General features: G+C 45.3%; 1 long non-coding RNA gene across 1 annotated transcript; it reads right to left on the bottom strand.

Annotated features, from left to right (window-relative positions):
• Positions 1-10,992: 10,992 nt before the first annotated feature.
• LOC138672314 (uncharacterized) lies at positions 10,993-11,602 on the bottom strand. Its single transcript, XR_011319705.1, has 3 exons — positions 11,478-11,602; positions 11,321-11,392; positions 10,993-11,129 (listed from the first exon to the last, which is right to left on the bottom strand). It is a non-coding gene; the product is annotated as an uncharacterized lncRNA (long non-coding RNA).
• Between the last annotated feature and the right edge of the window lie 12,632 nt (positions 11,603-24,234).

Here is a 24,234-nt window from a genome sequence, read left to right as displayed (position 1 = left end):
TTTTTTATGTTGTTCAGTAAAAGGGTTAACTAATAGGACAGTTTTATAGTTCGGGTCGCTTTGGATGCGACGATACAAAATTTGTACTTTTTATTGTTTTGTTTTTTTCGTAAAAATATCATATATTCATGGGTACAATATATTTAGATTTCTTTTTTCATTCTTACATTTTTTTATTTTTTTTACTTTGTCCGAGGAGCATCACTATGATATGCAAACTGTCAGCACTGCACTGACAGATAATGTTGCTTCATCTTGCTCTGAGCATGATCAAGCAACTTTGCTAGCTCTGGTGACCTGGATGACTTCATGACCACATTGGGTCACCATGGCAATTATCAGGACCCAGCGATGATGTTGCGGGGTCTTCGATCCTAAGGGAGAAGGGCTTTCTTTCCTCTGCCTGTTCCTGCAATGCTGCCTTTTCGTGCATAGTGAAACAGGCTGTTGGGAGAGGTGGATGAGTTCTCCTTCAATGGAAGTCTTCAAACAGGTTGGACAGACATCTATCTGAGATGGTTTAGTGAATCCTGCATTGAGCAGGGGGTTGGGACACGATGAGACTTGAGGTTCCTTCCAACTCTAACATTCTATGATCCTATAAGTCAACTGACAACAGGCTTTACTGTCTCTGTACACTGTGAGTGTAATGTCCTGCTGAGAACCTGGGTACCTGAGAACCTCATACACATTAGACTAAAGGTGTTGGAATCTACTGACCGTCTGATTTGTGTGACTGTCTCTTGACTCTTCCCTAACTGATGATGTGGGGAAAGGTAAGTGTCAGGCAGTTAGCATTTTATCGCCAGACCCTTTTGTACTTAGAAAATAAGCTTCTGCTTGAGCTGTTCTGTATCATCTTTCTCTGCTCTAACCATAGAGAGCTGCTTTCGAGAGGTATAGGACTAGAACTCTAGTGCCACCTGTTGGAGGTAGCAACTCTAAGGGTATGTTTCCATGGGGCGTATTGGCAGCGCTTTGAACACAGCGGATACCCCCCTCCGCCTAAAGCGTCGCCCTGTGTTGTACGCGTGGTGATTCTGGATGTGTTCATTGAATACATGCGGAATCACCGCATCGTATTCATAGACTGGGTTATTTATCTTGCAGAGACAGAGCGTCTCCGCAAGCCGGATAGACATGCTGCGGTCGGTAAAGAGGAGCCGCATGTTCAGATACGCAGGCCACCGGATGCCGCACTGCACCCATAGTGAAGACAGGATTTCATAAAATCCCCTCTATGCTGTAACATCTGGATGCTGCGGATAATAATAATTTTATTTATATAGTGCCAACATATTCCGCAGTGCGGATTGGATCCTGCGGCTGTACGCAGCATCCAGTCTGCAGCAAAAACTCAAGCAATACACCCCGTGAAAACATACCCTTAAATTCAATATTGAACATTTAGCATGAGCCGATGAAGTGTGGTTTGGCTTTATGACGTTTTATTGGAATGTTGACTTTTAGTATTGCTACCTAAGATGGCACTAGAGTTCAAGTCCTCTTCCTCTCGGAACAGGGTATTTATTTAAAATCCTAGAGGAACATTGCATGGCCTATAAGTCTCCTTACACCAGCTTGGCATTCGCCTCAAGTAGAAACCTTAGCCTTTTTGAAAGCTGAACATTTGTGTTTGTGTGTGTGTGTGTAGTCCGGAGAGAGAGCTTGGCTTTCGCTGTCTTATGTGTTTAACCAGCTTTATCTTTACATTGCAAAGCTCATGTACACCCTTTAATGGCAATAATTGTCTCCATTGGCAGTGGAGTCTTTAAGCTGGGCAATGTGCCCTTCACAATGCAAGCATTGTTCAGGAATGGTTTGAGAAACATGATAAAGGGCCCGATTAATCAAGCCTGGCTTTATTGGCACTTGTCTTGATGTGTGGGCACGCTAGAGTCAGAAGCGCCTGAGGTGGTGCACACCTCTTCATGTATCTGACAAGTGGTGTGCAACTCTTTGAGAGTTTTGGAGTTTGGAGCGCCACAGGTCATCATTACTTGGTGTCATGCTTCAGCCATGCCCATATCACCCCAGATCCACCAATTTTGGCAGAGATGTGAAAAACTGACATGAAGATGACAAAAGTCGCAAAATTTAGGTGTAGCTCCGAGTTGCACCTAATTTTTGGAACGTTTCACAGCTTCACTTCAGAATTATGTCGTAAAAGCTTTGATGAATCAGGTTCACAGTTTAATGTGCTGACTTGGCCTTCAAATTTCACAGATCTTAATCTGATCGAGCATCAGTGGGATGTGCTGGAAGTATAAGTCAACAAACTACTGTTTTGGTGGCACGAGAGGGACTGTAAATTATCCTTTAATATCGGCTTGCATACTAATGTCCATTTTATATATTACGAATTTATTGAATAGAAATTTTTTTCATGTTGATGGCTCAAAGGGTGTTGGCAGTAAACCTCAGAGTATATAGCATGTCTAGATCCATGGCACCTCCAAATATCACATAAATCAAATAAGCGGGAAGCTATATGCCATAAAATTACACAAAGAATTTTATTGATACAATAATAAAAGATTAACCCATCACTTGCCAAATTAAAATTTGTACAAGTACAGATTTTTCAGAAAAGGGCGTCCCAATGTTCAATTAAAAATGACAATGACATGATTTCCTATTTTGAAAACATTCATTTTACAAACACTACACAAAAAATTGGACCTAATTATAAAAATTATAAAATCATAGTTGTTAAAAGCTAAAGATTAGGTGTCACAAAAAAAGGACATTGGTAGATAATGGGTTAAAGGTAAAATCAGTCAATATGGGGACAATAATATGCAAAAAAAAAAAAAAAAACAGCCTAAAAAAGGGTACACAAATTACAGCTGAATCATCGCCTTTAAGAATGGAGCCGTTACTAGACTTAGAATAATAATTATGTATTTATAAATTTGTGGAGCAAAGAAGCTTCCAAAAATATATTTTTTTTAAATATATATATATATATATATATATCATATATAGTAAAGCAGTTAAAACATGACAAGCCCGATAACAATGTTTGTAACATCTTTATACATATCCCATAATCAATCAATATAGCAGTAATTGCCTCCACATGTTTCAGCCACAAAAAATGAAAAAGTTTTCAATTACCGTAATGCCTAATTTGTGATATATGCAGCAAAAAGGTCATGAGAAGGGGGCATGATGGCGAGGAACAGAGATAAGGAACTTTAAGGCTGTGTGCACACGTTCAGGATTTTTCGTGTTTTTCTCGCCATAAAAACGCTTAAAAAACGCATACATATGCATCTCATCATTTATAATGCATTCCGCAATTTTTGTGCATATGTTGCGTTTTTTTTTTCGCGAAAAAAAACACATCGCGGTAAAAAACGCAGCATGTTCATTAATTTTGCTGATTTTTTTGCGGATTTCCCACTATATTATTGCATTGGGAACCTCCGGAAAAAAACGCAAAAAAATCCGCAAAAAAAGAGCGAAAAACACGCATGCTGATTTCTTGCAGAAAATGTCCGGTTTTGTTCAGGAAATTTCTGCAAGGAATCCTGATGTGTGAACCAGAAAACATGAAGAAAAAGTACATGCATATAACAGGGATCACCCAAACCGATAAGGCCGGCGTCACACATGCGAGTTTTACGGACGTAAGAGCGCAGAATCTACGTCCGTAAAACTCGCAAAAAATAGGCACAATTATTCTCTATGCCCCTGCTCCTATCTGCCGTATTTTACTGATCAGTATTATACGGCTTTCTACGGCCGTACAAAATCGCAGCATGCTGCGTTTGTCACCGTACTGCGCAAGAAATACGCCAATGAAAGTCTATGGAAGCGTGAAAAATACGGATTACACACGGACAAGCAGTGTGACTTGCGAGAAATACGCAGCGCTGTTAGAGAGAAAAGCCGGTAATTCAGTGCGGTGTACAGTAAAATCACACTGACAGCTTACTGTAGAATAGGTAGAATAAATGTGTACACATAGAATAGGTATATATATATATATATGTCAGTGAGACACATATATGTATATATATTAATATTTATTCCAGCGCTAGACAGCTTGAAAGCCGGTAATTCAATTACCGGCTTTTTCCTTCTCCTTCCTAAAACCCGACATGATTTGAGACATGGTTTACATACAGTAAACCATGTATTCTCTCCATTTTTTTTGCAGATTCCACACTACTAATGTCAGTAGTGTGTATCTGCAAAATTTGGCCGTTCTAGCTCTTAAAATAAAGGGTTAAATGGCGGAAAAAATTGGCGTGGGCTCCCGCGCAATTTTCTCCGCCAGAGTAGTAAAGCCAGTGACTGAGGGCAGATATTAATAGCCTGGAGAGGGTCCATGGTTATTGGCCCCCCCTGGCTAAAAATATCTGCCCCCAGCCACCCCAGAAAAGGCACATCTGGAAGATGCGCCTATTCTGGCACTTGGCCACTCTCTTCCCATTCCCGTGTAGCGGTGGGATATGGGGTAATGAAGGGTTAATGCCACCTTGCTATTGTAAGGGGACATTAAGCCTAATTAATAATGGAGAGGCGTCAATTATGACACCTATCCATTATTAATCCAATTGTAGTGAAGGGTTAAATAAAACACAAACACATTATTTAAAATTATTTTAATGAAATAAAAACAATGGGTGTTGCAGTATTTTATTCAACGCCCAATCCAGTCACTGAAGACCCTCGTTCTGTGAGTAAAAAAACATAATAAACCAACAATATACTTACCCTCCGCAGATCTGTAACGTCCAACGATGTAAATCCTTCTGAAGGGGTTAAAACATTTTGCAGCAAGGAGCTGTGCTAATGCAGGCTGCTCCTCGCTGCAAAACCCCAGGGAATAAGGCTAAAAATAGATCAATGATCTATATTTAGCTTTATTTGCGGTGAGGCGCCCTCTGCTGGCTGTTCATAGATCGTGGGAAATTACCTAGAAAGCCAGAGAGCTGCCCTCAGTCACTGGCTTTACTACTCTGGCGGAGAAAATTGCGCGGGAGCCCACGCCAATTTTTTCCGCCATTTAACCCTTTATTTTAAGAGCTAGAACGGCCAAATTTTGCAGATACACACTACTGACATTAGTAGTGTGGAATCTGCAAAAAAAATGGAGAGAAGACATGGTTTACTGTATGTAAACCATGTCTCAAATCATGTCGGGTTTTAGGAAGGAGAAGGAAAAAGCCGGTAATTGAATTACCGGCTTTCAAGCTGTCTAGCGCTGGAATAAATATTAATATATATACATATATGTGTCTCACTGACATATATATATATATATATACCTATTCTATGTGTACACATTTATTCTACCTATTCTACTGTAAGCTGTCAGTGTGATTTTACTGTACACCGCACTGAATTACCGGCTTTTCTCTCTAATATATGTGTCTACTGACATATATATATATATATATATATATATATATATATATATATATATATAGACAGTATATATATATTTTCTTTTCTTTTTGGGACACATGGATCACTTCTATAGCGGTATGTTGGTTTTGCTAGCCTGCGAGAAAACCACGCAGTACGGATGCCATACGGATTACATACGGAGGATGCCATGCGCAAAAAACGCTGACACACCCTGCCTACGGAGGAGCTACGGACCACTTTTTTCGGGACTTTTCAGTGTATTACGGCCGTAATATACGGACCGTATTGTTTTACGCTGTGTGTGACGCCGGCCTAATAGTGTCAAAAAAGCTTTATTATAGAACAACAAGGAGCACACATAAAAACAATTAAAAATCCTCAAAGGATAATACACATGAATGCAGATCCATAGATAAAGGGTAAAGTACCCAAAAGAAGGGGTAACCCTGAGCTGGAAGTGACAAATGTAACAATTTCACAGATTACAGCGACAAAGTATACATAAATGCCAATAAATACTACTGAGTGCCGAGTCACAGCATAAATGCCGCAGCAATCTATGCTAAATGTGTGTAAACAATGAATAGATGCTGTCACTCCTTAGGGTACCGTCACACAGTGCAATTTTGATCGCTACGACGGCACGATTTGTGACGTTCGAGCGATATAGGTACGATATCGCAGTGTGTGACACGCTCCTGCGATCAGGGACCCCGCTGTGAATCGTACGTCGTAGCAGATCGTTTGAAACTTTCTTTCGTCGTCTAGTGTCCCGCTGTGGCGGCATGATCGCATGGTGTAACAAAGGTGTGCACGATATTGTATACGATGTAAAGGGCGGAGGAGCTGGCTACGTAGGAGCGCTAAATTCTCCACCTCCCGTGTGCTGATTGGGCGGTACAATACTGTGCGCTCATTCGACAAACAAAGGACTATTGTTCCCAGCGGATAAAACCGGAGCTGTCGAGCGCGCTATTCATTTCTCTCTGTAGCACGTGCTGGAAACAGAACTCCTAAATTCGCTGGATTCCCTGGACTTTTATAACTACTATAACTACAGACTTTTACTGCAAAAGGTATGTATAACGCTACAGCGTAGCAGATGTTGCGCTTCAACGGGGATAAACGCTGGAGCGTGGTCGATTGTTCCTTTATGGAGAGTAGGGTAGGCCTGAGAACCTTAGGTACACAGCTGTAGCGTGGCCCAATTATTTAATCCTTTTACAGATCGAGATGGTTGACTGCCCCATTTAATACCAGTAGTAACATATATAGTTATTAGATCAATGGTCAGAACATTGTTTTGTAAGCACGTGTATTTATTGTACGTTTGTTTTCTTTTTAGGAACTATGCTCACTTCCGATGAGAGTTCTGTTGTTGCTGCTGCCCTGGTGTTTGAGGCAGCACGTCTCCAAGAGGAGAGACGTCCTAAAAGAAAACGTCGCATGTGGACCCGGAGCTGGCTGCAGAAAAGATCCACATTGTCACACATGGGTCTCATAAGAGAGTTACGTGACAATAACCCTCATGATTTCCGAAACTACCTTCGGATGTCAGAGGAATCCTTCAAAATAATACTGTCTGCTGTTACGCCACTCATACAAAGGTGTGATACGCCGATGCGTGCAGCCGTGCCCGTGGATGAAAGGTTGGCGGTGACACTGCGGTTCCTGGCAACAGGAAGGTCTCTTCAGGATTTCCGCAGCTGTTTCCAGACCTTTCCTGAGCGTTGTGATTCCGGAGACATGCGAGGCCATTGTGCAGAGCTTAAGGCATTATATGGAGGTACTACTATATTTTTATGGCTGCTGTGTTATGTCGATATATTATACTAGCTATTTAACCCGTTCTACGCCCTGGTTGCGCGCATTTCTATTGGTATATGTTCTACATCCTATCATGTGCTGCTCCCATCCTGCGCCCCCATTCTGACATGTGCTGCTGTGATCCTGCGCCTCCATTCTGACATGTGATGCAACCATTTTGCGGCTCCATTCTGATATGTGGTGCTCCAACCCTGCGCCACCCTTCTTTTATTTGCTGCTCCCAACGTTATTTTATTGATTATATAATTTCGATATATTGTTTAGCACCCCCTCTCAGTCACCGAAGACATCTGATAAAATGGCTGCCTGCATACTCAGGGTTGTTGACTTTGTTATACTAATCCATACTGCGCCTCAATCACTCTAGGATGTCCACATGATAGTGTATGTGCACAACAATATATTTGACCTAATTTGTACATGTTTCCTTCTCATCTTGCAGTTTCCCAAGACGGCAGATGACTGGAAGAGGATTGCTTCCGATTTTGATGAGCTGTGGCAGTTTCCAAACTGCGGTGGTGCATTAGATGGAAAGCATGTGCGCATCACGCAACCAGCCAACTCTGGATCCTTTTTTTTCAACTACAAAGGATATTTCAGTGTGATCCTCATGGCCCTTGTCAATGCGAACTATGAGTTCGTCGATGTGGATGTTGGCATGAATGGTCGAGTCTCCGACGGTGGAGTTTTTGAACACACTTCATTTGGGGAAAGCTTGAGGAACAATCAACTGCAGTTGCCACTAAATGAAGACACAAAAGCAAACCTCAATTTTGTTTTCATCGCAGACGAAGCTTTCCCTCTTCATCCACATTTGATAAAGCCATTTGCACAGAGAACACTCACACCGGAGCGCAGAATCTTTAATTACCGGTTGTCGAGGGCCCGTCGTGTGGTTGAAAATGCCTTTGGGATTATGGCAAATCGGTTTAGAGCAGGGGTCGGGAACCTATGGCTCGCGAGCCAGATATGGCTCTTTTGATGGCCGTATCTGGCTCGCAGACAGGGGGCCGGCAAGTAGGAAGCGGGGAGAAAAAAAAAAAAAAGACGCCCCTTTAAATCTTCGGGCGGCGCCGTCCGCCGCCATGACCAGCTCCCCCCACCCCCGGGCCCCGCCCCCGCTCTAATACTCACCTCTATTGGTTCCTGCGGCGCCGGCAGCTGCAGCGTCCTCTGACTCTGCGACGTCTCAGAGCAGAGGGCGCGATGACGTGACTCCTGTGTGCGCCGCTCAGCCTCTCTGTCCTGAGCGTCGCAGAGCCGGAGAGACGCTGACTGCACCGGACCTACGCTAGGAACGGGAGAGGTGAGGATTTTACTTTTTTTTTTTTTTTCTTTATGTCTGACTGTCTGTGGGCAATGCTGGACACACTGGGGCAATACTGGAGACCATGGGGCAGATTGCTGGACACACTGGGGCAATACTGGAGACCATGGGGCAGATTGCTGGACACACTGGGGCAATACATGAGACCATGGGGCAGATTGCTGGACACACTGGGGCAATACAGGAGACCATGGGGCAGAATGCTGGACACACTGGGGCAATACAGGAGACTATGGGGCAGATTGCTGGACACACTGGGGCAATACTGGAGACCATGGGGCAGAATGCTGGACACACTGGGGCAATACAGGAGACCGTGGGGCAGAATGCTGGACACACTGGGGCAATACAGGAGACTATGGGGCAGATTGCTGGACACACTGGGGCAATACTGGAGACCATGGGGCAGAATGCTGGACACACTGGGGCAATACAGGAGACCGTGGGGCAGAATGCTGGACACACTGGGGCAATACAGGAGACCATGGGGCAGAATGCTAGACACACTGGGGCAATACAGGAGACCATGGGGCAGATTGCTGGACACACTGGGGCAATACAGGAGACCATGGGGCAGATTGCTGGACACACTGGGGCAATACAGGAGACCATGGGGCAGATTGCTGGACAACATGGGGGTAATATGCTGGACACACTGGGGCAGATTGCTGGACAACATGGGGGTAATATGCTGGACACACTGGGGCAGATTGCTGGACAACATGGGGGTAATATGCTGGACACACTGGGGCAGATTGCTGGACAACATGGGGGTAATATGCTGGACACACTGGGGCAGATTGCTGGACAACATGGGGGTAATATGCTGGACACACTGGGGCAGATTGCTGGACAACATGGGGGTAATATGCTGGACACACTGGGGCAGATTGCTGGACAACATGGGGGTAATATGCTGGACACACTGGGGCAGATTGCTGGACAACATGGGGGTAATATGCTGGACACACTGGGGGCAGGACTTGAGGCATGGGCAGAATGTAGATACGGTTACTGTGCAGAGTGACACTATATCGCCTTTTTTTCTTCATGTGATGTAATGTAGAAGTTGTGAAAAATTAAGTAATGTGTTCTGCAAGCGGAGCTCGAGATAACTGTGTTATTTCCTGCAGAAACGAGTCCTGGCTGGAAGGAATGATGGCGGTCTGTGCTGGATGAAAGATGAAGGACTTCACCTAGAGACGTCACTGGTGAGTCAGTGTTGCCTATACACTGACACTATATATACACTGTATACTATATACTCAAATCTGGCATTCTCTCAACATCAGGTGGGAAGAATGCCAGCTTCCAGTCATGCGCAGGAAAAAGAAGAAGCCAGACTGCTGGACTGATGTCATGCATCGCAAGCTCACAATGTAAGTTATTTATTTAATTTTTTACTGCTAATTACCATTGTTTCAGTCCAGTTGTGGCTTTATACAGCAGGGAGGAGCATTCCTTGCTGTACTTAGTGAACATTGGAGCGATTGATCTGTCAATGGCCCTTTAAACATATTGTACGGCTCTCGCGGAATTATATTTCAAAATATGTGGCGTTTACGGCTCTCTTAGCCAAAAAGGTTCCTGACCCCTGGTTTAGAGTGTTCCACACAGCTATCAACTTGAAGCTGCCGTCTATAGACTTTGTGGTTTTGGCATGCTGTGTGCTCCATAATTTCCTGAGACGTCATGATACGAGCTCCTATTCTCCTCCTTCGTTTATTGATGCAGTGGACGCAAGAACCGGAGATATTGTGCCCGGGGAATGGTGTACGCAACCTGATAATTTAACAGCTCTTCAAGCACTTGGATCTGGCAGACAGGCAGACGATGCAAGGGACTGTCGCGAAAAATACTGTCAGTACTTTAATGGTTCTGGAGCTGTACCCTGGCAGGATCGCGCCGTATAAAAAAATATGTCTTTTTGCTTTGCTGTTTACTCAACAATATGTAGGTTATGCTTTCGTGTCCACAATTTAATATGGCGAGTAGGTCACTGTCTTTTGTGTAATAAAATTAAATTTTATTTATTACTCCCGTAATTCTTGGTTGTTCAGTTTAGATAAAGTGGGCAACTCATATGACGTCCTATTCCGTCAAGGTGTCCTGTGACTCGATAATCCCCATTGACGGGATAGTACGTTACAGCGATCGGTCTAGATTGCATTCCAAAGTCAAATGGCGACTTCCTTCCATTTCAAGCTCTGCCATGCATGCACCCAATCAATGGTTTACCCACACATAATCGTATTTTAAATCATATAAACCTCTCTAAATTACTTTAAATGAGATGCCTATAAAATGGTGCTGTTAACCCTTATAGCTCGGTAAACATTAAAGAAAGAATGCGAAGATTTTTTGTTTTTTTGTAACAATTTCTTGGTATTTAACAATTTAACAACAAAATATTACATAACCAAAAAAAACAAAAAAAAAAATTATCTCCTTCCACGGCCCAACAGGTGTCGCAGCGTCACGCCCTGCTGCTCTACTTGAGCCTGGAGGAGCGCTGCTGTCTGCTGCAGGAGCGCTGCTGTCCGCTCCAGGCGCAATTGTCTCGCCATGAGCTCTCTCACGGTGGGCGGTTCTGTGGATAGAAGAGGTTGGAGAACTAACGTTGATTCCGCTGAAAATACATCTCGACCTCTGGGGCAGGACCAAATTTAGGGTGTTGTAAATTTCAATTTGGTCTGGCACCACAGGGCGATGTTTATTTTATTAAATTTTACAGTTTTAGTTGTCTTTTGTGATAACCACTCGTATTATCTTGATACTTACGGAGAAGGGACGCCGGTTCCTCATTGCCAGAACCAGAGCTGCTAATTTCCCATCCCAGAGATCTGGCCACTGCTGCAGCGCCGAAAAGGAAATAATAACAGATCTGGTTAACTATGGAACACGCCGTTGGGAAGCGCTCGCTGTTTTGGTCACTTACGTATGTTAGCTTCTGGGGAGAATGCCGACGACCCGGGGGAGGAAGAGGAGTGGCGGAAGGGAGGTGTTGAGGGTGGTGTAGGGGTGCGAGGCCGTCTGCTCTCTAATGATGGTGGAGGCGTGGTAGGCCGCTGGGTCATTACTGCGTCTGTAATGTATTCAAATATTTCCGCAACCCTCTTATGTCACGTATGCAGGTACAAAAAAATTGCAATCAATGATTGTTAACTTACGTGACGTCCCGGGCTCTGGGCTCCCACTGGTGGCGGAAGGTGTTGGACTGCTGGCTATGGCTGCTATACGTTGCCGCCGCTGTCTCTCTACACATAAAGTAAACAAACGCAATCTTTAAAAACACATGTAGAGTGCTGCAGATCAAAGCTAACAATATACTGAAACTGAAAATTTATATCACACTTCACAGGGGTGCGAGGGTACATGGTCGCAACAGATGGTGGAGGTGTGGTAGGCCGCCTGGTCATTACTGCGCCGGTAATGTCTTCAAATATTTCAGCTACCTTGTTATGTCCCGTATGATGTAAAAAAAAAATGCAATCAATGATTGTGAACTTACGTGATGTCCCGGACTGTGGGCTCCCACTGGTGTCTGACGATGGGGTACTGGTGGCAATGGTGGGTCTGACTTGCCGCCGCTGTCTCTCTACACCTAAAGTAAAGAATCACAATGTTTACACAAAAATGTTGAGTGCTGCAGATCAAAGCTTACAATATACTCAAACATAAAATAGAGATCACACTTTACAGGGGTGCGATACTCAGACATGTATGTGGGCTCTGGTGTTCAATGGTCTTCCTGTCTTTGGAAAACGTATTATTTCATCAGTAGGCCAACCTCCTCCGATAATCTTTTTGGTAAATTGAGAAACTAAAAATTACGGACATCTTAATAATTGCAAGATGGTGGTTGAGATTAGGGAACCCGACAAGGTTTCTCACGGACAACGCATATTCTGCTTGGAAAATAACAAAATTTTACAAAAACGGGGCATGTTTTTAAGTTCAATTGAGGTCACGTTGGCAACCATGAGCGCTAGACTCCCTCCCAATCCCCCCCCCTCCTGACAGCGTGCATCTCCCAATCCCCCCATACTAGTACTTGCCTCGCCTTGCCTTCGCACGCAACTCCTCAAAAATTAGTGGCGTTTTGTAGCGGAGGTCAGCCCACTTTTTCCGCAGTTGAAGCTGACTGCGGCGGATGCCAAACCTCCTCTTCATCATTCTGCTAATGCGGCCAAGCACTTCCCGCTTGTGGATGTTTGGGTGGGCAGGGCGACTCTCCAGACCCTCATAATCCAGGGCATCCATCTTGGTAACAAAAAAAAGGAGCTCTGGCTGCCCCAGAGGAGCAGAACGCAATCTCGCCGCCATTTTAGATTGAATGACCCTGAACGGCAACGCCCAGAGGAGGAGCTTGACTCCGACGTCGTGCCGCGCGATCGGCATCGCAATAGCGTTGCCGTTTATGGACAGCGTCACATTTGTGACGGCTGAGCGGTACGGAAGGAACGCACATAGTAAATGCCGTTCGAAGGATCGTTATATAACGCCGGAGCGGCAAGTAATGTACGCTCGTGGTCTATGACGGCGTGATGACGTTACAGCGTTCCGGCGTGCCTGCGCTAGCTTGTTTTGGTTCCCTGACATCCTGATAATGGCTGCCAGTCGCCGTGATCCTCCTATTGGCATCCCAGAGCTCAAGTTCCTTATTGGAACAATGGATCGGATGCAGTACGAAACAACAGGGCTGGTGCTGCACCGCAACCAGCACAAGGAGGAAGTTGTCCGTGTGGTGTCTGAGGGCCTCAGGAAGCGGTTTGGGATAACTCGCAGCAAGGCCCAGATTGTTAAAAAATGGGGCGATCTCAAGTCCAAAAGCCCCGAGCGCCTGCAGGAGCTTCGCCAGGAGATTCGCAGAGGTCAGTACGCAGGTACCCAAAAGTATGTGGCACAGCTATGGGGCAGTTTGAAAGTTGCAGAGCCACTATGTGGCACAGCTATGGGACAGTTTGAACGTTGCAGAGCCACTATGTGCCACAGCTTTGGGGAAGATTAAACGTTGCAGAGCCACTATGTGGCACAGCTATGGGGCAGTTTGAACGTTGCAGAGCCACTATGTGCCACAGCTATGGGACAGTTTGAACGTTGCAGAGCCACTATGTGCCACAGCTTTGGGGAAGTTTAAACGTTGCAGAGCCACTATGTGCCACAGCTTTGGGGAAGATTAAACGTTGCAGAGCCACTATGTGCCACAGCTTTGGGGAAGATTAAACGTTGCAGAGCCACTATGTGGCACAGCTATGGGGCAGTTTGAACGTTGCAGAGCCACTATGTGCCACAGCTATGGGACAGTTTGAACGTTGCAGAGCCACTATGTGCCACAGCTTTGGGGAAGTTTAAACGTTGCAGAGCCACTATGTGCCACAGCTTTGGGGAAGATTAAACGTTGCAGAGCCACTATGTGGCACAGCTATGGGGCAGTTTGAACGTTGCTGAGCCACTATGTGCCACAGCTATGGGGCAGTATGAACGGTGAAAAGTACTATGTGGCACAGCTAACTGCTGACCGAACTTTTTTTTTTCCTTCACAGAGGAAAAGAGACAGCGCCGCCGCCACGAGGCATCCCGCACAGCCTCTTCTCGATCTGTGCCCTCCGGGTCAACTGTCCCAGTGCCCTCAGAGTCTACGACAACTGATCCTAGTAGGTTCCCACAATAATGTGATTTGGATTTGGTTGCAGGTCCCCCCTCCCCCGGCAGCCAGTGTTGCCATATATGCTAACAGACCTTTTTTTTTTTTTCCTTCACAGACGCCAAGACACAGCGCCGCCGCCACGAGGCATCACACACCGCCTCTGATGTCCCAGAGCCCTCCATGTCAACTCCTCCACATCCTAGTAGGTTCCCACAATAATGTGATTTGGATTTGGTTGCAGGTCCCCTTCCCCCCCCTCCCCCGGCAGCCAGTGTTGCCATATATGCTAACAGACCTTTTTTTTTTTTTTTTCCTTCACAGAGGCAAAGACACAGCGCCGCCGCCACGAGGCATCACACACCGCCTCTGATGTCCCAGAGCCCTCCGTGTCAACTCCTCCACATCCTAGTAGGTTCCCACAATAATGTGATTTGGATTTGGTTGCAGGTCCCCTTCCCCCCCCTCCCCCGGCAGCCAGTGTTGCCATATATGCTAGCAGACCTTTTTTTTTTTTCCTTCACAGAGGCCAAGACACAGCGCCGCCGCCACGAGGCATCACACACCGCCTCTGATGTCCCAGAGCCCTCCGTGTCAACTCCTCCAGATCCTAGTAGGTTCCCACAATAATGTGATTTGGATTTGGTTGCAGGTCCCCTTCCCCCCCCTCCCCCGGCAGCCAGTGTTGCCATATATGATAACAGACCTTTTTTTTTTTCCTTCACAGAGGCAAAGACACAGCGCCGCCGCCACGAGGCATCACACACCGCCTCTGAAGCAAAGACACATCGGGAGACTACTGTGTTATTAATGTTATGTTTGTTGACCCACAGCTGACGTCGGTGTGAACAAGGAGGATCTGGAAGCCGGTATAGAAAGGCTTATCCACACTATGGCGCGGATTCAGGAGCAGCAGAATGTGGCAATGGGGGAGCTACAGAAGCTTTGGGACATGTGCCAACAGTTGGCGGCGGGGCCAAAATAGAAACCAAGTGTCTGATCTTTTTTTGTTGTGTGTTGTACAGCTAAAAAAAAGTTTGTTAATTTAACAATATATATATATCCCACCAATCAAGCTGTTGAGAGTGAAGTTAAATGAAAAGTTTTTATTATTAACCAATTCTTAACAACATTACAATTTAAAAATCCGTAAGAAAACAAAAAAAATAAAATCACAAATCGTGATATACCGAATCTTCGTTCCGAACATGAAGGTGCCTGATGGGCGAAGAAATGTGAGACGGCATTGTCGGGTATGAGTTTTGGTGTGACGGGCCAAAGTGGGACACGGGGAAATTGGGCCGTCCTGGAGTTTGTGGCCAATAGGGTGGACAATATGCGGACTCTGGCCGGTCAATTGGACGTGAAGAAACCAACCGTGTGTTTTCATCTAAACTGCCATCCAATCCCTTACTAACAGCCTCAAAAATAAGACGCTCGGTTAAAGTTCGCTGCCTTGCTTCCATTGTAGAAAGTTTATCAGCGATGTACAGTCCAAAACCCTCCAAAGCAGGGCTGGTTTTGTGCGTCAACACCTTTTTGGCTATGCTCAACAGTTCATGGGAGACGTCCGAGGTGGCTTTCCGCTTCCTTGAACCCTGCCTCCATTGACTCTGTGCAGGTGCAGCCTCCACTTTTTCACTTGTGGAGCAGTCCTGTGCATTGTCCTGTGCACTGTCCTGTCCACTGTCCTGTGCACTCTCCTCCTAGGGAGAAAATAAAAAAGGAAATTATTAAAAACAAAAAAGAAACGAGGTACACCAGCCTAACCGCATAAAAAATATATATTCGTATACATGTGAAAAGTTGCTATATATAGATGGTATGGGTTAAGAATGTCGTCATGTAATACTTTTCTGCGACAGGGTTATGGTCTGTACAGAAAAATGATAAAACTTCGAATTCATGGTATAATCAGATGGAGACAAAGCTGAAAAATAATATCGAATTATAGGCCACATTGGTGAAACAGTGCTGCAAAGATGTACTTACTGGTTGCCCTTGTGAGTCCAGCTCGACGTGGTTCTGAGGTACTGTCGGTTCCACGGGTGCCAACAACCGCAAACACGTTGATGACCGTGGCACCTCTTGGTCCCGAAGAAAATTCAGGTAATCAAAATACCATAGCTTCGGGACATAAACCTCTTCTGTTGAAGACCCAGACTTGGAACTGTGAAGGACCTTATTGAGCTCCTTCCTCCAGACCGTGCGCAGCACCTGAATTTTCTTCTTTACTACAGTTTCTGTGGCTTGCTCTTCCGGTGCATGGAGATTGTATAATTCGATCAGCTTGGAATATCCGGCCTTACGCTTTTCCCTGTTAGAATACTCAGGCGATTTTATTTTCCAAAGGCATGGGAAAGACTGGTAGATCTCCAGGAACTCGCGTATAAATTCTACACGATTAGACATCTGTAAAAATAAAAACAAAAAAAGTTAGGCGTTTGACAAATAGTACATTAAAACAGCTACAGTGAAAGGTGGACAAAACATAACAAAAAAAAACGTCACAGAGGTGCAAACGCCACTTTGAAAAACAGCATTCATTTTCCCATATGCCACGCCCTATGCCACCACCCGCTTCACTACAGCAGTCACACAAAGCACTCATGCCGACCATACATTTTTCCATCTGCCACGCCCTACGCCACCATAACCCACAACAGCGTACCACCCGCTTCACTACAGCAGTTGCACAAAGCACTCATGCCGAACATACATTGTTCCACCTGCCACGCCCTAGGCCACCATAACCCAAAACAGCGAACCACCACATACATACAAGCAGCTGCACAAAGCGCTCATGCTGACCACACATTGTTCCATTTGCCATGCTCTAGCCCACCATAACCCAAATCAGGGAACCACCACATACATACAAGCAGCTGCACAAAGCGCTCATGCTGACCACACATTGTTCCATTTGCCATGCTCTAGCCCACCATAACCCAAATCAGGGAACCACCACATACATACAAGCAGCTGCACAAAGCGCTCATGCTGACCACACATTGTTCCATTTGCCATGCTCTAGCCCACCGGTCACAACAGTGTACTACGAAGTGCTCCTGCCGACCATACAGCGTACCATCTGCCACGCTGTAGCCCTCCAGTCACAACAGCGTACCATCCGCTTCGCTTCAGCGGCGGAACGAAGTGCTCCTGCCGACCATACAGCGTACCATCTGCCACGCTGTAGCCCTCCAGTCACAACAGCGTACCATCCGCTATGCTCCAGCGACGGAACGAAGCACTCATGCCGACCATACAGCGTTACATCCACCACGCCCAAGCGGTTTACATACCTCGAAGCTGCGGTGCAAAGCGTGGTATATTCTGAGAAGTACAAAAATCCGATGTCCAGGTCCACCAAGTGTCCAAGTACGAAGTGAAGAAAGGAAATTTTGAAAGCAGTGAGGTGGCATTGGGAACAATAGCGCTCAGGTGACAAATTTTTCAACCAATTGTGTGCACAGAACCTTTGGCCTATCAGCACACTAGCTAGCAGCACAACACGCCCCTAGTGAACAACGTCACGCATAGATAATGCAAAATTTGCTCTGAATCGTCTTGTGTGACACGACCGTACGACTGTCCCATACGACTTCTACATCGCAAATACGTCATGAAATTATCGCTCCAGCGCCGTGCATCGTGAAGTGTGACCGCAGTCTACGATGTTGGAGCGATAATTAAGCGACGATGTAACGTCACAAATCGTGCCGTCGTAGCGATCAAAATTGCACTGTGTGACTGTACCTTAAGCCTGTGTGTGTGGACACTGAAACATCTTCAATGGCTTAAGTAGAGTGACAGACAATACGGGGAGTCCCCCACACACATGCCCTGGCTGTGAACACCCAGGGATAAGTTTGGGTGAGGCGATAAACAATACTTAAACCTGGCTCAAATACACAGAGTCGCCCCAGTCAGAAGTCCAGCCTCTAGGATACCCGGACCCACGCGTTCCGACACTCGTGGTGTCTTTCTTAAGGCAAATTAATCCTGATGTGTGCACATAGCCTTAAGATTTAAGTGGAGATAAACAAGTATTGTACCTTTAAGTGACCGTGGCACCCTGACGCGCGTTTCGCATTTAAGCTTTTTCCAAGGGAGTGTGCATGATAATGGCAGTAAGTTTACAAATCTACCATTGAAGCTTCTGAACCTGAAGAGAAAAAAAGAAATGTTCCCAGTTTTTACCCAGCTGGAACCTCAAATCATAACCTGAATTGTGAGACGTTGATACACTGTCATTGAACCATAGGCTGTAATACCATGAAAGGGTATGTGCACACAACATGTTTAAAACTTCGGCAGACTTGCTAAAGTTTCCTTAGGCGAAGCCGATTCAGGAAAAAGCTGTTTTTTAGTAAATTTGCTTCACTGGCAGTTTTACCGTTAACGTTTTTTTATTCTATTATTTAAACTATAACTATCGAGCGACTTCCTTGTGAAAACTGCCCAAAGAACATGCCGCTTCTGATTCTTGAAGCTGTTAAAAGAAGTAGAAAAGAAGGAGTGGTTCAAAAAGAAGCACATTAAGGTCATGGAGTGGCCTAGCCAGTCCCCAGACCTTAATCCCATAGAAAACTCATGGAGGGAGTTGAAGCTCCGTGTTGCCAAGCGACAGCCTCAAAATCATAATGATTTAGAGATGATCTGCAGAGAGCAGTGGACCAAAACTCCTCCTGACATGTGCGCAACCCTCATCAACTACAAAAATCCTTGACTGCTGTGCTTGCCAACAAGGGTTTTGCCACCAAGTATTAAGTCCAATTAAGTCCAATTATGGGACAAAGAAACCTATACTCTACTCTCTTGTAGTCCTCTTTCCAGGTTCTCTAGGGAATTATTCCAGATCCTTGAGGAGGCTTTCTCAGATGGGACTATTAGCAAGAAGACTTTTGATGGTCTTCATGTTAAGTTTCCTGTGGTTCCAACTTTTTACCTACTCCCCAAGGTCCATAAGGACGCTATCAACCCTCCTGGGCGTCCTATTGTTTCTGGCATGGGAGGGCTATGCGATCCGATATGCAAATATATTGATTATTATTTGAGATCGCAAGTTGTAACGCTGCCCTCCTATGTCAGATACACTACAGACATCCTCAAACGCTTGGATGGCCTTAGTCTTGATTCAGACATGCTCCTTGTCACGGCGGATGTTGAGGCCCTTTACACCTCCATCCGCCATGAGGATGGGATGCAGGCGTCTACTTTTTTTCTGAGGTCTAGCAACATTGATGTCGAGACTAGAGATCTGGTGTTGAGGCTCTTGCGATTTGTTCTGACGCATAATTTTTTACTTTTAAGGACCGGTACTATCTCCAAAGCCGTGGCACTGCCATGGGGGTGGCGTGTGCACCCTCTTATGCCAATCTGTTTTTAGGGTACTGGGAGAGGGGTGTGTTCCAGGAGGGCACACACTCCGTCCTGCAGATTTTGGGATGGTACTGGTATATTGACGACATTTTATTTTTTTGGCAGGGTTTCTTAGAAGAACTCCATGAGTTCATGCGTGAACTAAATCGCAACAGCCTCAACATCAAACTCACATATGATTTTCATCCTCATACTATTTCGTTTCTCGACATCAGGTTGCTTGTCCAGGAAGATGGGGCTATACACACTGATGTGTTCCGAAAGGAAACATCTGTAAATGCTCTTCTTCATGCATCCTCTTCTCATACTAGTTCTACAATTGGGGCTATCCCTATTGGTCAATTCTTGCATGCGAGGAGAATTTGCACATCTGAGGAGGCGTTTGAGAGACAGTCCGTGGACCTTGGGGAGAGGTTCCGGGCACGGGGGTACAGCAAGAGAAGCATTAAACGTGGCTATACCCGTGCCAGGAACTCAAGGAGATGTGATCTCCTTGGGGGGGAAAAGGAAACAAGTCTAAATAAACCACAGGAACAATCCAAGATAAGATACATTACTACCTATAACCACTAATGAGAAAGAATTAGTATCATGAGTAGACATTGGCCAATTCTTAAAACTAATTCTACGCTTGCTGAACATCTTTCTGACACACCCCTGATGACCGCAAGACGTGGGAAAAATTTGAAAGACATTTTGGTGAGGAGCCACTATGTGGCTAAAGAACCCAGTCTATTTGGGGCAGGCAGGGGGAAGTGGGGATTTTATCCATGTGGTGATTGCCTTGCCTGCCACAATCACGTACGTGCCACATCTTTCACCTCTGCTGATGGTAAAAGGACATTCAAAATCACGGACTACATTTCTTGTAGTACTACTCACATGATTTATATGGCGAAATGTCCATGCAATATGTTCTATATTGGTTTAACATCATGTGAATTGCGTGTTCGCACACGCGAACATGTGAGGGACATTTTGGCTGCAGGAGGTGGATCACTTGGTACAATTAACAACGATTCCCCGCCATTTTAAGTTACACCACAAATGTAATCCGAAAGGTCTTAAGATACATGGTACTGATTGAGTGAGATGTGGCATTAGGGGTGGCGATTGGAATCACACTTTGGCTCAGATCGAATGCAGGTGGATAACCACTCTAGATACTATGACCCCGATAGGCCTGAACGAGCAACTAAGCTTTTCCCCGTTCTTATGAGTTCTCAGTGTTGTCTCTATGGTTTGGATTTTAATCGTGTGTGTTTTTATATTTTTTTAGTATATGTCTTATCAACTTTTGTCACCAAGCCTCTAACCCTTCACCCTTTTGGAAATTTGAACGTAAACGTGAGGTTACGGACTAAGAAGTTCATCCTTTCTACTAGATGCCAGCACTATTTACCTGTGGAATGTACTCACGGGACCGACTAATTTACATATGATGTATAAATATATATTTGTGAAATGTTTGGACATGTAATCTGATTGAATCCCCTTATGCCTCTTTACTGATTATGCAATAGGCTTTTGAGAGGGGGACTTGATCTAATTTTATATGTGCTCTTACATCTGTTATTACATCATGTATTTCGGATTATAGTGTCTTCCTCTTACGTACTGGATCTCCGTTCTTCCTCTCCCCTCTTTGCTTTGTTTACTTTCTGGCACACCTGGGCGTGTGCGCATGCCTGCTGTGCCCGTGTCCTCGGCGCATCTCTCCGGCCTCTGTCAGTGTCGCGGCCGGTCTATGACGTCACGAGGGATTTCCATCTGACCGCCAGTGCCACGTGAGAGGCTTGGGGGAGTGGCGCCTACATGGGACTCGGGACCCGGCGTGCATGCGCCGCCAATAGCGCCGCTGATACCGGACACCTGGGGTAGTTGATTATAAAGGTGGAGGTTTTAGAGACACAGCCACGGTCCCCCAAGGAAGCCCACGCGAAACGCACATCGGGACTGTCAGGACGCACACACTGACGGCTATACATGGGTAAGCATAATTAGATCTGGAAAAGGCTATGCGGTGGGTTGTGATGTGATTTAGGGGCGGATTTTTTCCGACTAGCACATATTTGTGCGTACTCCCTCTTTTCCCGGCTTACCTATCCTTTTGATGTGTTATGGCACGCTAGGCTGCAGCTATTGATACCAAAATCCTGTTCAGACACTTTATCTTTAATGCACCAGGCACTTTAGCGTTACCACTGGACCAATCTTTCTTATGCTTGCTAGCCTTACATCTATTCAGTGTTTGCTTGTTCTTTGTGGCTTAACGCATGAAGACCCCCTTTGTGTGTACTTTGTCCATGATAAGCTGTTCTGTTTTTAACATGTCAAATTTGTATGTCACTTACAGTATGTGTATTTTTGACTTTGTTGATGTATTGAAAAATAAAGTGTATTTCTACCACGTATATAGTTTGGACAGTACCCCATGAGTCTTTGTAGGATATATGTAGCTGGGAGTGTCCATGATCAATATGATCATGTCCTTGTCATAAAGGTAACATACCTCAATTGGTGAATATGTATCAGTGGATATTGCTTAAAGTATTAAGTCATGTTTGCCAGGGGGATCAAATATTTATTTCTCACTGCAAAATGCAAATACATTTATATAATTTATACAATGTGATTTTCTGGATTTTATTTTTGATATTCTATCTCTCAATGTTAAAATTAACCTACCCTTAAAATTATAGACTGTTCAAGTCTTTGTCAGTGGGCAAACTTACAAAATCAGCAAGGGATCTAATAATTATTTCCTTCACTGTACATGTCTCACACTGGTAACTCCCCTTTTTTATTAAAAATAAGTTCTGGATACAAATTCTTATACAAATCAGTGTCCTGCCAATAGTTCTGAACAGTTTATTTTAGATATAATAAAACCATAGCTTTCTGTCGTGTGTCAGTGGCTGCAGACAGTCGCACAGCATCTGCCTGCAGAAGGTCTCTGCGGTTGGCTTTGCAGATGTCTTTCTAGTTCTTCTGACTCTTGGACCCAGTGGCAACCTTCCCCTTGGCTTTAATTGACACACCTGGACTGGGGGTTTATAGACTTCCTGCCTGCTTTTGGGAATCGCCGGTGATATTTCCATTTTCCCCTGTTGAGGCTTGGAGCTATATTGGTCGGCGATCTGTTATGGTAAGGTAATTCAGTACCACAATGGACATAGAGGTAAGAGCACATACAGTGACCTGACAATAACCCAAAAACAAAGAACGAGCTCTGAGACGTGGGAACTCTGCTGACCGCAATCCCTAATCCTCTCCAACCACACTAGAGGCAGCCGTGGATTGCGCCTAACGCTCCCTATGCAACTCGGCACAGCCTGAGAAACTAGCTAGCCTGAAGATAGAAAATAAGCCTACCTTGCCTCAGAGAAATACCCCAAAGGAAAAGGCAGCCCCCACATATAATGACTGTGAGTTAAGATGAAAAGACAAACGTAGAGATGAAATAGATTTAGCAAAGTGAGGCCCGACTTTCTGAACAGAGCGAGGATAGGAAAGGTAACTTTGTGGTCAACACAAAACCCAACAAAAACCACGCAAAGGGGGCAAAAAGACCCTCCGTACCGAACTAACGGCACGGAGGTACACCCTCTGCGTCCCAGAGCTTCCAGCAAGCAAGAAAATACAAATAGACAAGCTGGACAGAAAAAAAACAGCAAACAAAATAGCAAAGCGGAACTTAGCTATGCAGAGCAGCAGGCCACAGGAATGATCCAGGAGGAAACAGGTCCAATACTAGAACATTGACTGGAGGCCAGGATCAAAGCACTAGGTGGAGTTAAATAGGGCAGCACCTAACGACTTCACCACATCACCTGAGGAAGGAAACTCAGAAGCCGCAGTACCACTTTCCTCCACCAACGGAAGCTCAGAGAGAGAATCAGCCGAAGTACCACTTGTGACCACAGGAGGGAGCTCTGCCACAGAATTCACAACAGTACCCCCCCCTTGAGGAGGGGTCACCGAACCCTCACCAGAGCCCCCAGGACGACCAGGATGAGCCATATGAAAGGCACAAACAAGATCGGGAGCATGGACATCAGAGGCAAAGACCCAGGAATTATCTTCCTGAGCATAACCCTTCCACTTAACCAGATACTGGAGTTTCTGTCTTGAAACACGAGAATCCAAAATCTTCTCCACAATATACTCCAACTCCCCCTCCACCAAAACCGGGGCAGGAGGATCAACAGATGGAACCATAGGTGCCACGTATCTCCGCAACAATGACCTATGGAATACGTTATGTATGGAAAAAGAATCTGGAAGGGTCAGATGAAAAGACACAGGATTAAGAACCTCAGAAATCCTATACGGACCAATGAAACGAGGTTTAAACTTAGGAGAGGAAACCTTCATAGGAATATGACGAGAAGATAACCAAACCAAATCCCCAACACGAAGTCGGGGACCCACACAGCGTCTGCGATTAGCGAAACGTTGAGCCTTCTCCTGGGACAAGGTCAAATTGTCCACTACATGAGTCCAAATCTGCTGCAACCTGTCCACCACAGTATCCACACCAGGACAGTCCGAAGACTCAACCTGCCCTGAAGAGAAACGAGGATGGAACCCAGAGTTGCAGAAAAACGGCGAAACCAAGGTAGCCGAGCTGGCCCAATTATTAAGGGCGAACTCAGCCAAA

Source organism: Ranitomeya imitator, chromosome 3 (assembly GCF_032444005.1).
Source record: "Ranitomeya imitator isolate aRanImi1 chromosome 3, aRanImi1.pri, whole genome shotgun sequence".
Taxonomy (NCBI): Eukaryota; Metazoa; Chordata; class Amphibia; order Anura; family Dendrobatidae; genus Ranitomeya; species Ranitomeya imitator.
The sequence above is the reverse complement of the archived record's forward strand: the minus strand, read 5'-3'. Positions and strand labels throughout refer to the sequence as shown.